General features: G+C 39.1%; 1 protein-coding gene across 2 annotated transcripts in view; it reads left to right on the top strand.

Annotated features, from left to right (window-relative positions):
- The first annotated feature begins 6,958 nt into the window (after nt 1–6,958).
- The window catches only part of irf5 (interferon regulatory factor 5), a 29,260-nt gene continuing 22,978 nt past the window's right edge, over nt 6,959–13,240 (top strand). The window contains exon 1 of one of the 2 annotated variants that reach the window (XM_053650743.1): nt 6,959–7,328. The gene's annotated coding sequence lies outside the window, so the exon portion shown is untranslated. Of the gene's footprint in view, nt 7,679–13,240 lie in introns of both variants that reach the window. The other variant, XM_053650744.1, reaches the window with a different exon arrangement.

Here is a 13,240-nt window from a genome sequence, read left to right as displayed (position 1 = left end):
TGAATGAATGGATTGCATTTCTGTCTGGTCTGCTTTCCCAATTATAGTAGATGATTATGGGAATTTTCCACCAAATAATTTGGTCCAAAATGGTGCCACTTGACCACAATCAGCACAGAAAAGTAATTGCGCGTGTGTTCCTTTGTATGTTAAAAAATTAAGTAAGAGAGATCAAAGCTTACATGAGACATGAACAACTAATCATGCCCAGTGGATACAGGATATTAATGCAGTTGCTATAATGCAGAGACAAATAATACACATCAGCACCCATGACATTAACAACCACTGCAAAGCCTGTTCTGATTAATAACTGGTAATGTATTGTGCATTCCCAAAATTCCCAGAGTACATCCATTTATCTATCTACATATTTTAGCACACTTTAAAGTTTTGCACCCTCTAAACTTAACCTATTTTTAAACAAGTATAAATAAACAAATCTGCACAAATGCCACAGCAATTTGAATCCAGTTTATCTAACGTAAGCTAGAGCACGGTCATGGGTCTATTCAAACTTCATCACAAACTTTGTGTCAAAATATTCACAAGAGCTTCAACATCAGTAACTGAGAAACATGCTGATCTGATATATATATATATATATATAGGGCTTACAAAAAAAAAATCATTGCTCAGTGTGATCCTCATGAAACCTGTGCCATAGACTGTCCTCAGGTGAGCTGCCAATTTTGGCCTCAATATTTCAATAGGGGGAGCTATAACATGCAACTGCTTGTCCTGTGAAGTTGATGTTTTTGCATGCTGCTTCTTTGAGAGAGGCTGTAAACAATATGGCTATAATATCAGCCAAGTCCAAATTCAACCGGCATTTGACAGTCCCCGGCATGTTCCAGTCATCACAAAAATTTAATGATATGTTTAGTTATGAATTGTCTAGTTCCCTATACAATTTCACAGAAGTCAGCCAGTTGCAGGCGCTCTGGACTCCTTGCATTTTGTACTAAGGCTTGTACTGAAATAGTGTTTCTGGCTGAACTATTATTCCTATATTTATATGAATTATAGATAAACATGGTATTTTCCTTGTCTATGTAGTTGTGTATTCATGAAGCACACAGATTGAAGCATTTCTCCACCTTGGTAGAAGGGGTTTAGTATTCTTACATATCTGCATATGAGCTCTTGTAGACACAGACTGTAATATACCACCAATGTGAGTGTAGTGAAAGAATAAGAAATACAATTAATCAGATTTCGAGCATTTGTACATAAGGTTGTCCTGAGGATGCATACTCAATTTGGTATTAGTTATTATGCTGTTATTAAATATAATACGGCTTTAAGTTGTGGTCATGCAGTGTGTGTGTGTGTGTGTGTGTGTGTGTGTGTGTGGTTTCCAGGATATTCTCCAGCTCCACTGCCAGCCTCACCATTACAAAGTGCTTACTTGTAGGTGAGGTTAATTCTGTGCTGAGCTGCATGCTTGTAATTGTAAAAAAAAAAAAAAAAAAATTTAAGTAGGGATGTCTCCAGCTAGGCTCTATAAATTGTGTGTATTTGGATCTTTCTCTGTTGTTGCTATGGGAACGCTGGGTGAACTTTGTTGGCATTAGAGATTAAACAAGCAGGGGATGCATAAAATTAACATTTTAAAAAAACTTTTTTTAAATGATTGTACAGTATATTAGAAACAATATGTATTGGGATACATTGTCTAGTTCTTTATACGTATAACATTATTGCTGAATGGTATATTTTATAAGGATGGTATTTTGATTGAGTTAGCATGGTGAAAGCAGCATTTCTGAGCACAGTGATGCTATGGCCAAGTCATGCTATCATTACAGCCATTTTTTTTTCCAGAGTCCCTCCATTTTCACAGGCTAAAAAGTAATCGGACAATTGACTGATAAGCAGTTTCATGGCCAGATGTGGCCTGTTTCCTCGTTATATCAAGACAAATTAAGGAGATGTAAGGTCTGGAGTTGATTCCAAGTGTTGAATTTGCATTCGATTGCTGTTCATGGGAACTCTCAATATGCGGTCCAAAGGTGTCGATGTAAGTGAAGGAGGCCATCATTAGGCTAAAAAAACAAAACCTACCTATCCGAGAGAGAGCAGAAACAAATCAAACATTTGGTTCATTCTTAAAAAGAAGGAATGCACTGGTGAGCTCAGCAACACCAAAAGACCAACAGGAAGGCCATTGAAAACAACTAAAGTGGATGGTTGCAGAATTCTTTCCTCGGTGAAGAAAAACCCCGTCACAACATCTACCCAAGTCAAGAACACTCTGGAGGAGGTAGGCGTATAATTGTCAAAGTCTACATTCAAAAGACACCTTAGTGAATGTAAATATAGACGGTTTATCTCAAGATGCAAACCACTGTTAACACTCAAGAACAGAAAGGCCAGATTAGCTAAAAAAAGTCTAAAAAAGCCTGACCAGTTCTGATTCAAGATGAACTTGTACCAAAACGATGGGAAGAAAAAAGTATGGAGAAGGAAAGGAAGGGCTCATGATCCAAAGCATACCACATCATCTGTCAAACATGGTGGAGGAATTGTTATTGCATGGGCAGGTATGGCTGCCAATGGAACTGGGTCACTGGTGTTCACTGATTGTGACTGCTGACAGAAGTAGCAGGATGAATACTGAAGTGTACAGAGCTATACGTTCTACTCAGATTCAGTCAAATGCCGCAAAACTGATAGTTTGGAATGGAATGTTCTTAAATGTCAGTCAGTCACCTGACTTCAACCCAACTGAGCTGCTTTTCATTTACTGAAGGCAAAACTGACGGCAGAAAGGTTTTAAACATAAAAAAAAAAAACAATTTAAACTTGGCAGTATAATCTATATATGAGTGCAGCAATCCATGCAAATTACATGGGATATAAAACTCTACACACCCCTGTACACTGTGCATGTTTTTTATGTAAATAATCAAACCAAGATAAAATCATGTCATCTATTTCCACTTTTAATGTAAACAAAATGTTAAAAAAAAAAAAAAAAAAAAAAATGAAATGTTTAGGGGAAAATGTTACAATAACCTGGTGACACAAGTGTATTAATCCTAATACTTTATAATACTGATAATTTGTTAAAGCATATCTTGCTGTAAAACCGCGCTCTGTGCTTTTGGGTAAGAGTCTACCAACTTAGCCCATCTTTTTTTGGTAATTTTATTTCACTCTTCTTTGGAAAAATGCTCCAGATCTATCAGATTGTGAGCAGATCTCTTTTCAATAGGATTTAGATCTGGGCTGGGACTGGGCCATTCCAAAAACACTGATCATCTTCTGAAGCCGTTCCTTTTTTGACTTGGATTTGTGCCTATCCCAGAGGGCATGGGGCACAAGATGGGGTACAGTGAGGGAAAGTAGTATTTGATCCCCTGCTGATTTTGTACGTTTGCCCACTGACAAAGAAATGATCAGTCTATAATTTTAATGGTAGATTTATTTGAACAGTGAGAGACAGAATAACAAGAAAATCCAGAAAAACGCATGTCAGAAATGTTATAAATTGATTTGCATTTTAATGAGGGAAATAAGTATTTGACCCCCTCTCAATCAGAAAGATTTCTGGCTCCCAGGTGTCTTTTATACAGGTAACGAGCTGAGATTAGGAGCACACTCTTAAAGAGAGTGCTCCTAATCTCAGCTTGTTACCTGTATAAAAGACACCTGTCCACAGAAGCAATCAATCAATCAGATTCCAAACTCTCCACCATGGCCAAGACCAAAGAGCTCTCCAAGGATGTCAGGGACAAGATTGTAGACCTACACAAGTCTGGAATGGGCTACAAGACCATTGCCAAGCAGCTTGGTGAGAAGGTGACAACAGTTGGTGCGATTATTCGCAAATGGAAGAAACACAAAAGAACTGTCAATCTCCCTCGGCCTGGGGCTCCATGCAAGATCTCACCTCGTGGAGTTGCAGTGATCATGAGAACAGTGAGGAATCAGCCCAGAACTACACGGGAGGATCTTGTCAATGATCTCAAGGCAGCTGGGACCGTAGTCACCAAGAAAACAATTGGTAACACACTACGCTGTGAAGGACTGAAATCCTGCAGCGCCCGCAAGGTCCCCCTGCTCAAGAAAGCACATATACATGCCCGTCTGAAGTTTGCCAATGAACATCTGAAGGATTCAGAGGACAACTGGGTGAAAGTGTTGTGGTCAGATGAGACCAAAATGGAGCTCTTTGGCATCAACTCAACTCGCTGTGTTTGGAGGAGGAGGAATGCTGCCTATGACCCCAAGAACACCATCCCCACCGTCAAACATGGTGGTGGAAACATTATGCTTTGGGGGTGTTTTTCTGCTAAGGGGACAGGACAACTTCACCGCATCAAAGGGACGATGGATGGGGCCATGTACCGTCAAATCTTGGGTGAGAACCTCCTTCCCTCAGCCAGGGCATTGAAAATGGGTCGTGGATGGGTATTCCAGCATGACAATGACCCAAAACACATGGCCAAGGCAACACAGGAGTGGCTCAAGAAGAAGCACATTAAGGTCCTGGAGTGGCCTAGCCAGTCTCCAGACCTTAATCCCATAGGAAATCTGTGGAGGAGGCTGAAGGTTCGAGTTGCCAAACGTCAGCCTCGAAACCTCGAGGTTGAAAACCTCGAAATGACTTGGAGAAGATCTGCAAAGAGGAGTGGGACAAAATCCCTCCTGAGATGTGTGCAAACCTGGTGGCCAACTACAAGAAACGTCTGAGCTCTGTGATTGCCAACAAGGGTTTTGCCACCAAGTACAAAGTCATGTTTTGCAGAGGGGTCAAATACTTATTTCCCTCATTAAAATGCAAATCAATTTATAACATTTTTGACATGCGTTTTTCTGGGTTTTTTTTGTTGTTATTCTGTCTCTCACTGTTCAAATAAATCTACCATTAAAATTATAGAACGATCATTTCTTTGTCAGTGGGCAAACGTACAAAATCAGCAGGGGATCAAATACTTTTTTCCCTCACTGTACACATCCATTGCAGGGTGCAATCACACACACATTCTCACACCCATTCATACACTACGGACACTTTGGACATGCCAATCAGCCTACCATGCATGTCTTTGGACTGGGGGAGGAAACCAGAGTACCCAGAGGAAACCCCAAATCACGGGGAGAACATGCAAACTTTGCACACACAGGACAGCGGCGAGAATCGAACCCTCGACCCTGGAGGTGTGAGGCGAACATGCTAATCACTAAGCCAGGGGTAAATTTCAGTCTGGGGTAAGTTACAGTCTGCTGGTGCAGTAGAGCACTCAGGCAGGTTTTTGAATTTGACTGTCCAGAATAAATGTGATGCAGGCAAAAGGTTCATAAGAGCAAAAAAGACACTTAAAATAGAACATGATGTATTGACATCCAGGGACCTCATTTATAAATTCTGAATGTACTCACAAACCACCCAAGTAAAAAGCAGGATTTATAAAGAAATTCTTAGCAGGTAATTGGGCATATATTTACAAAAGCTTTGACCAATGTGTAGAGCCATCAGCAGAATTTTAGAAACAGCGGTAATTAGACACCCTGTGGATATGTAGGGAATGTCTTTGACATCTGGGGCAACACACTGCACTGGGACAAAGAAACAATCCCCGTTACAGCGCAGAAAGGTGGGGAATGGGCTGCGGTGGCAAACGGCAGTCTGACTGAGCTACCTCCGTCTCCTGTATGAGAACCCAGTGGCCCTGGAGGAGGTGAACACGCAATGCCAGAGTTGGTTGGGGGAACTGGGGGGGACGATGCCGGAAGATGCCCACTATGGATCTCCTCAAGGGGCCTTCCCCCTTTTGGAGGAGCTGAACAAGCAGTGGGAAAGGGGGAAACTCCAGAGTCCATGTACCATGGGCAGAGTGTGGGCAGAGTCCATGTACAAAAGCAGCAGCGGCAGAGATGGTGGCAGCAACAGTATGCAATGGACACGACGATGGAGGCAGTGCGGAAGCTGTGGCAGCGGAGCAGAGAAGATCTCAGCAAGGGTGAGAAACAGTGACTGTAGATGTTGCTGATGTCCTATGTCGGTGTGTTTGCAGCGAGTGAGGAAGACTGCATGCAAAATGAGTTAGTACAGCATCACATCAACACTGGCACTGCATCCCTGATTTGGCTGGTACACCATTTCCCTATCAGGAAGCGTCAGGTGGCCGAGCAGAAGCTGAAAGTGGACAACTCTACGATTAGTGGACAACCCACTCTACCACCCGAGCCACAGCCGCCCCCACATGGGATTCGCATGGACATGCCAGAGTGTGGGCTGCACACAGAAAACCCAGGTTACGCCATTTTGGGATTTGTATGGGTTAACGTGACTGCACTGCCTGCAACTTGCCCATAACGGGCCAATGTGGGCACGTGTGCTGGGTTATACACTGCTAAAAGTCTGAATGGATCACACAAACACCCTTGCTGGAAAAAAAACAAACAAATAAACAATAGAAACCATTACAGAAATTCTAATGGTTTCAACTACAAATACTATTACAAACCATCAGCTGTTCACCATTAAAACCATTATCATTATTGGTAACATAACATGCCACCAACAGAAAGCAACAATTCCAGTTTCCACTGAAACCAACAGAATTCCCTTTATAACCATTAAAACCATTACAAATTCTGTGAGGGTTTCTATTGTTTTTTTGTTTGTTTTGTCAGTTATTGCACTCTTGTAATGTTGAATGTTTTAATCAAGTGAAAATAGTAGTCACATATTCAGGCATTTTGAAGTAAAGCTTTTTTGAAACTATTTATTTATTTATTTTTACAAGTCTTCACCCTCATTGATAATATAACATATAAGGTTAGATTTAACGACAATTAAAACAACTTTTGTTCATTTTTGAACAGGCAACCCTCCCCAGCCCCACCCCCTGTTACACGACTGTACTGTACGTGTCACATTATTATGAAGAGGAAATGTTTAGTAGCACTATTCGTTTTGTTATTGATTGATTTTATTTTATTTTATTTATTTTTTATTTATTTTTTATTTATTTTTTTTTTTTTGGTAAACGAACCGCTTCCGTTTGCCGTGTCCAACATCCGGAAGGGTGGGAACCTGTCTTAAAGTTCTGCAAATCACATCAGTTTGTGTTATTTGGCGTGATTTTCTCTTTAAACGCGTTAAACAGGGTTCCCTGCGTGGTCGTGAGGAATAAACCGTGTTAAGGAGAAGAACATGGCGTGTGTTGGGTTGATTGGTGTTGTGTTGTGGTGTAACACCGCTCACCTGGATTAGGAGCTCAGGCGCCTGCTGCTTTTCTCCTGCTTGGATTAGGACTGCACAATGCTCCTCCGAGACCACTGAAATCCGGATTATTTCCCTCTCACTGAAGGTGATTTTTGATCATTTTGACGATTTAATTTGAGTTGAAATGAGTTGTGGACTGCAGAGTCGGGCAGGTGGTTGAAGACAGTTTTGTTTGTTTTGGGGTTTCTGTCGGAAGATTTAGTGTAACACCGAAGCGAAAATGTACTTTCGTTATTATTTATTTGTTTTTACCTTTTTAGAACAATTAAAATGTTTGTTTATTTTTTAACTTCCAGTAACATACAGTGTATATATACTTCCAAGGCTGTTTTTTTTTTTTTTTTAATAGTGGCTCAAAAAAAAGCAAAAACAGAAACGAGAAGTAGCTTGTTGTTACACATGAAGTGTGCGCGTGGAAGAGGGTTTGTGTCGAAGGTTTGTTATTTCTTTACCTTTTTAAAGACTATAAAGTGATGATCCAGTACAACATGACAGAGAAAGTGTTCATTATTCTAGGCGTGTAGATAATATTACAAGGGAGCACTCAGTCGAGGCGCAGTGCATCCCAGGATATCAGCTAGATTTCTAACAGCAGCCCCAGCAGTCTGTAATACAAATAATCTCATGCCCATACTCTGAGCATTTAATACCACCTTCTTTGCTCATGGGGTGTTATAAGGACATGCTAACACTTTTTGTTTTGTTATATCAGTAATAGATTGAGTTATAAACATGTCATTCCACCCCACGCTTTGAGAAAACTAACCCTGGTTTGATTTTATTTATTTATTTATTTTTAAAAACGTAATCACGTCTTATTTTCCTTTGTTTTATAGGTATTTCTTTCCTATGTGTGGACGTGTGCTGTTTCTGCTTTAGTGTTCATTCATCAGTGTTTTTACACTTGTAAATTTCAGTTGATAACTCAGTGTTGGCCTCTTTTCAAGACTTTATTACTTACAGGGGGAAAATAATGTCACAGGAGATCACAAGAGGTGTTAATGTGCTAGCTCTGCGTCTGCTAAAAAGGTGAACTTGGAAGTGTGTGTGGAAGATGGGGGAAATTGTGTCCTTGTTTTGTTTGACACGTTTGTGCTGACCCCTTATGGCCATTTCCAAAGGAAGAGGACAAACAATGATCAAGAGTGGCAGGGACTCTTGTGTAAATGGATCACTTATAATAGAATATTTTAATCATGAAATATGTTGGCATCGATCATTTTGATGCTTGCTCGCCCCTTTGAATGTTTACCAGAACATTCCTGATTCCCATCACTTTGCCAATGTGATGAGAAGAAATGGACGCTGTTGCAGACAAGCCCAAATTAGTGGCGGCTCCAATTTATTATACTGATAAAAGGATATACCAGTCATATACAGACCAAACACAAGACATGTATGTATAATGATAATGAGACTTTATTGGTCACATATACAGTAGAGCACAGTGAAATTGTTTTCTTCGCATACCCCAGCCTGTCAGGAAGCTGGGGTCAGAGCGCAGGGTCAGCCATGATACAGCGCCCCTGGAGCAGAGAGGGTTAAGGGCCTTGCCCAACGGTGGCAGTGCTGGCGCTTGAACTTCCGATCTGTAACCCAGAGCCTTAACCGCTAAGCCACCACTGCGCATATATATATATATATATATATAAAAAAAGAATGGCCTTCAAAACGAAAAGCCTACTTCACAACCAAATACAGCTGCAAGCAGAGATTAAGGGTTCAAGCATTTTCTGGCCCCACCCCTTAATGACAGAGGTAGAGCAGAAGACAATTGTCCCATCAGCACTTGTTCCCAAGAATATACATACCAAATTTGCTGGCAATATGTCAAACTATAGTTGAGATGTTGCCTCACTTCCTGTTTTCAGAAGCCCTCCAAAGTTTCAAATGAAATCAAAGCTTGTTTAACATCAGGTCATGTTGCTAAACATGTATGCCAAGTTTGGTGTGAATAATTAAAAGCGTATTGGAGATGTGCCCTACCTCCCTGTTTGGTGACTTTGCAGTCAAATTTATTTGCATGTTCTGGACAAACTGTTCGACATATCAAAAGTCGAAGACACAAGGTTTTTTTCAGTTGGTCTTGTGATGCTGTGATTCAGATTTTGTGATGATTGGACAAAATTTGTCCTTTTTTTTCCTGGTCCTTCACTCATGTATGTTATGGATGAACTATCCCACATAAAAAATAAAAATAAAAAATCTAATAAAATCCAAGAAAAAAGTTTGTTCAGGTCTCACAATGCTGTGTTCCAAATTTGGTGTTAATTGGACAAAATTTGTAGGGAAATGTTTTGAAAACATAAAAGGCAAAACATTTAATATGGCAGAAATTAACATCATGGTAACTACGAAACTCAACATGATCCAAAAAAAAATCGGAGGAAAGAGGAATTGCATTTTTCGTTTTTTTTTTAATTATTGGAGGTGAATCCTCTGGAAACCAGTTCACAACAATGCCTTGACCAGTTCGTTCAATACGCCACCTCACTCTCTGTAATGATGCTGATCCCGAAAATCTATTTTTGAAGGCAGAAGCTGACTCACTTGGCATCACGTCATTCCTGCTACAATTAAACTAAAGCATGGTCAAGCACAGCTGCAGGTGAACTACATTGCCTCTTTAGATGCTAACATGCCTGTGGATGCAACTAGCAAATTGTGGATACATCTTTTGCATCAAACTGCACTTGATGTCTAAATGTAGGAACAGTACCAACAGTCAGTTGTAATATTTAAAATTATTATATGGGAATTGTTTTGGTAGTCATTGCACTCCAAGGAGTGTGTCTTGAGGACTCGTGTTTGGATAGCCCTTTATATCTGGATACTTGGATTTGGGATCTAAATCTAGAATTGGACGTTCAACAAGCACATATGGGTGTGATGGTCAGGTGTCCACACACTTTTGGCCATTCAGTGAAGTGCATGTCTGTGTGTTTAACGTAGTTATGTGTATTGTATATGCATATTGTGCTGAGTCTAGAGCTGTGTGGTACGGCTTTGCTGTTGTGGTATGGCTGTAGGAGACCTGCTGTTAATATGGGAAATCTTTACACTAAGCTGTTGCCCTCATGACATAACTTGTACTTTCACAAGTTGCACAATTGAGTAATATTTTGATTTGTAATCGTTTGTTCGTGGCAACGTGAGAAACATTAGGCATGGGGTTTAATCCTGTTTATTATCCGTCGTCTGTGTTCAAAGTTCAGGATATTTTTTCATAACCAAAACCTTAATACTTTTTCCATAGAATTTTCCTGGAATGAATTTCACTGTGCTTTTAATGTATATGTGACAAATAAAGGTTGCTTCTTCTTCTTCTTCTTCTTCTTCTTCTTCTTCTTCTTCTTCCCCAAATGTGGTATTCTGCTGTTGTAGCCCAACAGTCGCAAGGTTTGGCACACGGTGCTTTTAATGATACTTTTCTGCTCACCACGGTTAGAAATGGAGGTTATGTGAATTACAGTTTGAATTATATATGTGAATGTTTCTATTTTGCATACAGTTCTAGCATTTTAAAGGCTTACACCAAAAAATTAAAGGGAGGAAATCACAATTCTACTGAGAGACACCCAACCTACATCTAAATTTATAACCTAATCTGCTTATGAAAAACATAATTGCTGCTAAATTATAAAGAATGGTTAGTTTACAATGAGTTCTCACTTTGCTTATCGGCATCATCCTCATCGTCAGAGGAAAGGCAGCGTTAAAAACACGAGCTTCATCATCGTCTTTTCACTTGACTGACCTCGGCTGATTCATTCACTCCTTCCTGTTCTGTTGACTAAATTTCTTATTATTAATACCTTTTGTAATTTAAACATTTTATAACTTTGTTCATTTACACCCCTCTGTATAGATGACATACAATGCCATTATCTGTATTCTATATCTTTTTAGTGAGTAGCTATTCATTTCTATTTTTCCAATTTGTATTTAAACTGGAAGTGGGTGTGGTCTATACCTAAAGTGTTGTTAGTTTCTTTGTAATGTGAATGACTGCCTTTTTTTTAAATTATTATTTGTCCTGGGATCCTGATGCCCACACCTAGGGAGTATTCCATGAGCAAGCTAACCCCCTTTTTTTTTTTTTTTTTTTTTTTTTTTTTTTTTTTTTTTAAAGCCAGACAGGTTTCTGAAATAAGCCTGCCTCATTTCCATCCATTTCTGGTTCCACAAACAAAGCTTAATCGTACGCCCTGCTCCTGCTAAGTTTCCATGGCAATACAGACAGTATAAAATCTGGTTATATAATCTTTTATATGAATTAGATGGGTAAAGTTTGTCACAACAAACTTTGATGTTGGCTTGACAAAGCCGGTCTGAAACTTTAAAATAGTTCAGTTTGAAATCTGAAGCTGATGTGCAGCCAATACATCTTGAGGTGGATAGATAGGGTGCCAGTACTTTGAGTTGGACGGATGGATGGACAGCTTCAAATATAATCTGTATGAATCTATGTTGACTATTTGTTGCAGCCCTACAAGAGTAAGAATTTCGGATTTTTGGACTATTTTTGGATTTAATAAATTACTGTGAGATTAAACATATTATTTAACATTAAGCCTTAATAATGTAGAAGGGTCTGTAACATTTTTAATCATGTACCATCATTGAGAGTGACCTGTAGCTCCACCTGTTGTTGTTGTTGTTGTTGTTGTTGTTATTATAATTATTATTATTATAATTATTATTATTATTATTATTATTATTATTTTACCAAATAGTGTAGGTGACATTGGTTATAAGTACAGATGCGTGAGCACCGTTGTGTTCGATCTGACGAAGAGCCATTATTACATTATCACACTCTCAATCGTGCTGAATATCAGCATGGCTGCAATTAGCTGTGATGACCTGCGGCCGAATCACTGCTGCGCTCTTGCTTTTCGGACGTTGCTTAATTATCCAGGTTCACAAGCTTTTCAGATACCGAATCAGAATAGATTGTTCTTGCTTATTCTTTCCCTCTGTATTTTTGACCAAGAAAAACGGCTAAGCTACGCAGGCATGGTGAGGATTTAATACTGAATGCTGAAATTTGTACACACCAGAATTCCGAGCTCAGACTGCAGGCTTGCATGTTACTCAGACAGTGGATTTGTGAGATGAACTTAAACCCATGTGTATTGCGTAATATCAGCTAGAGCAAGTCCAGTGATGCGTGCAGACTGTACATACACAAAATATAGCGTATAAATATGCCATTTTAAATGAAATAATTGTATGAAACGATTAATTCATATTGCGTAATTAAATCAAGAAAAAAGTGCGCACACAGAGACACACACGTGCACACACACTATGATTTCCTGACCTCACTTGTCAATTTAATTTGCGTGTCCAATTTACTTACTGTCAGCAGACGCACAAAAAAAATCAAAATGAAATAATTGACTGTGCCAGTTGTTATTATTGTCCTTTTTCACACCTACCTAAGCTGTTTTCGCTTTCTGATGATGTCAACACAAAATATTTAGAATATTTCTATTTTATTATGAGGAAAATAGAAAGTTCTGTATCGAGTGCCGTCCTATGGCCTGAAAACCAAATCTGATCCAGTTAGAAGTTTTTTAGAACTTGTTTATGAAGTCTAGGCGCAACTAAAAATTTCTGTCCCAAATGTTCAATTGTTTTTATGACGATAAAAATTTGGCAAACATGAGAACTACTACTAATGGGCCACTTAGAAATTCAAGTTAAGCACCTCTTCACAAGTGAAACACCAAAAATATAAAGCCTATACAGTGGGTTTGGAACATATTCATCCCTCTTCAGCTTTCGAAGACTTTGTGTTATAGATTTTATTTACAGTGGATTAAATATACCTTTTTTTTTTTTTGCATATTTATCTACAAATGATAATCCATAATATAAAAGTATATTAAAAAATCTAGTATAGTATTCAGACTAGGTGAAGGCACTCCGAATTGAACTCTGTTTTCCTTGATTATCTTGAGATGTCTCTTGAATTGATTGGAATCCACC

This window comes from Ictalurus furcatus, chromosome 19, assembly GCF_023375685.1.
Source record: "Ictalurus furcatus strain D&B chromosome 19, Billie_1.0, whole genome shotgun sequence".
NCBI classification, from domain to species: Eukaryota; Metazoa; Chordata; class Actinopteri; order Siluriformes; family Ictaluridae; genus Ictalurus; species Ictalurus furcatus.
The sequence above is the reverse complement of the archived record's forward strand: the minus strand, read 5'-3'. Positions and strand labels throughout refer to the sequence as shown.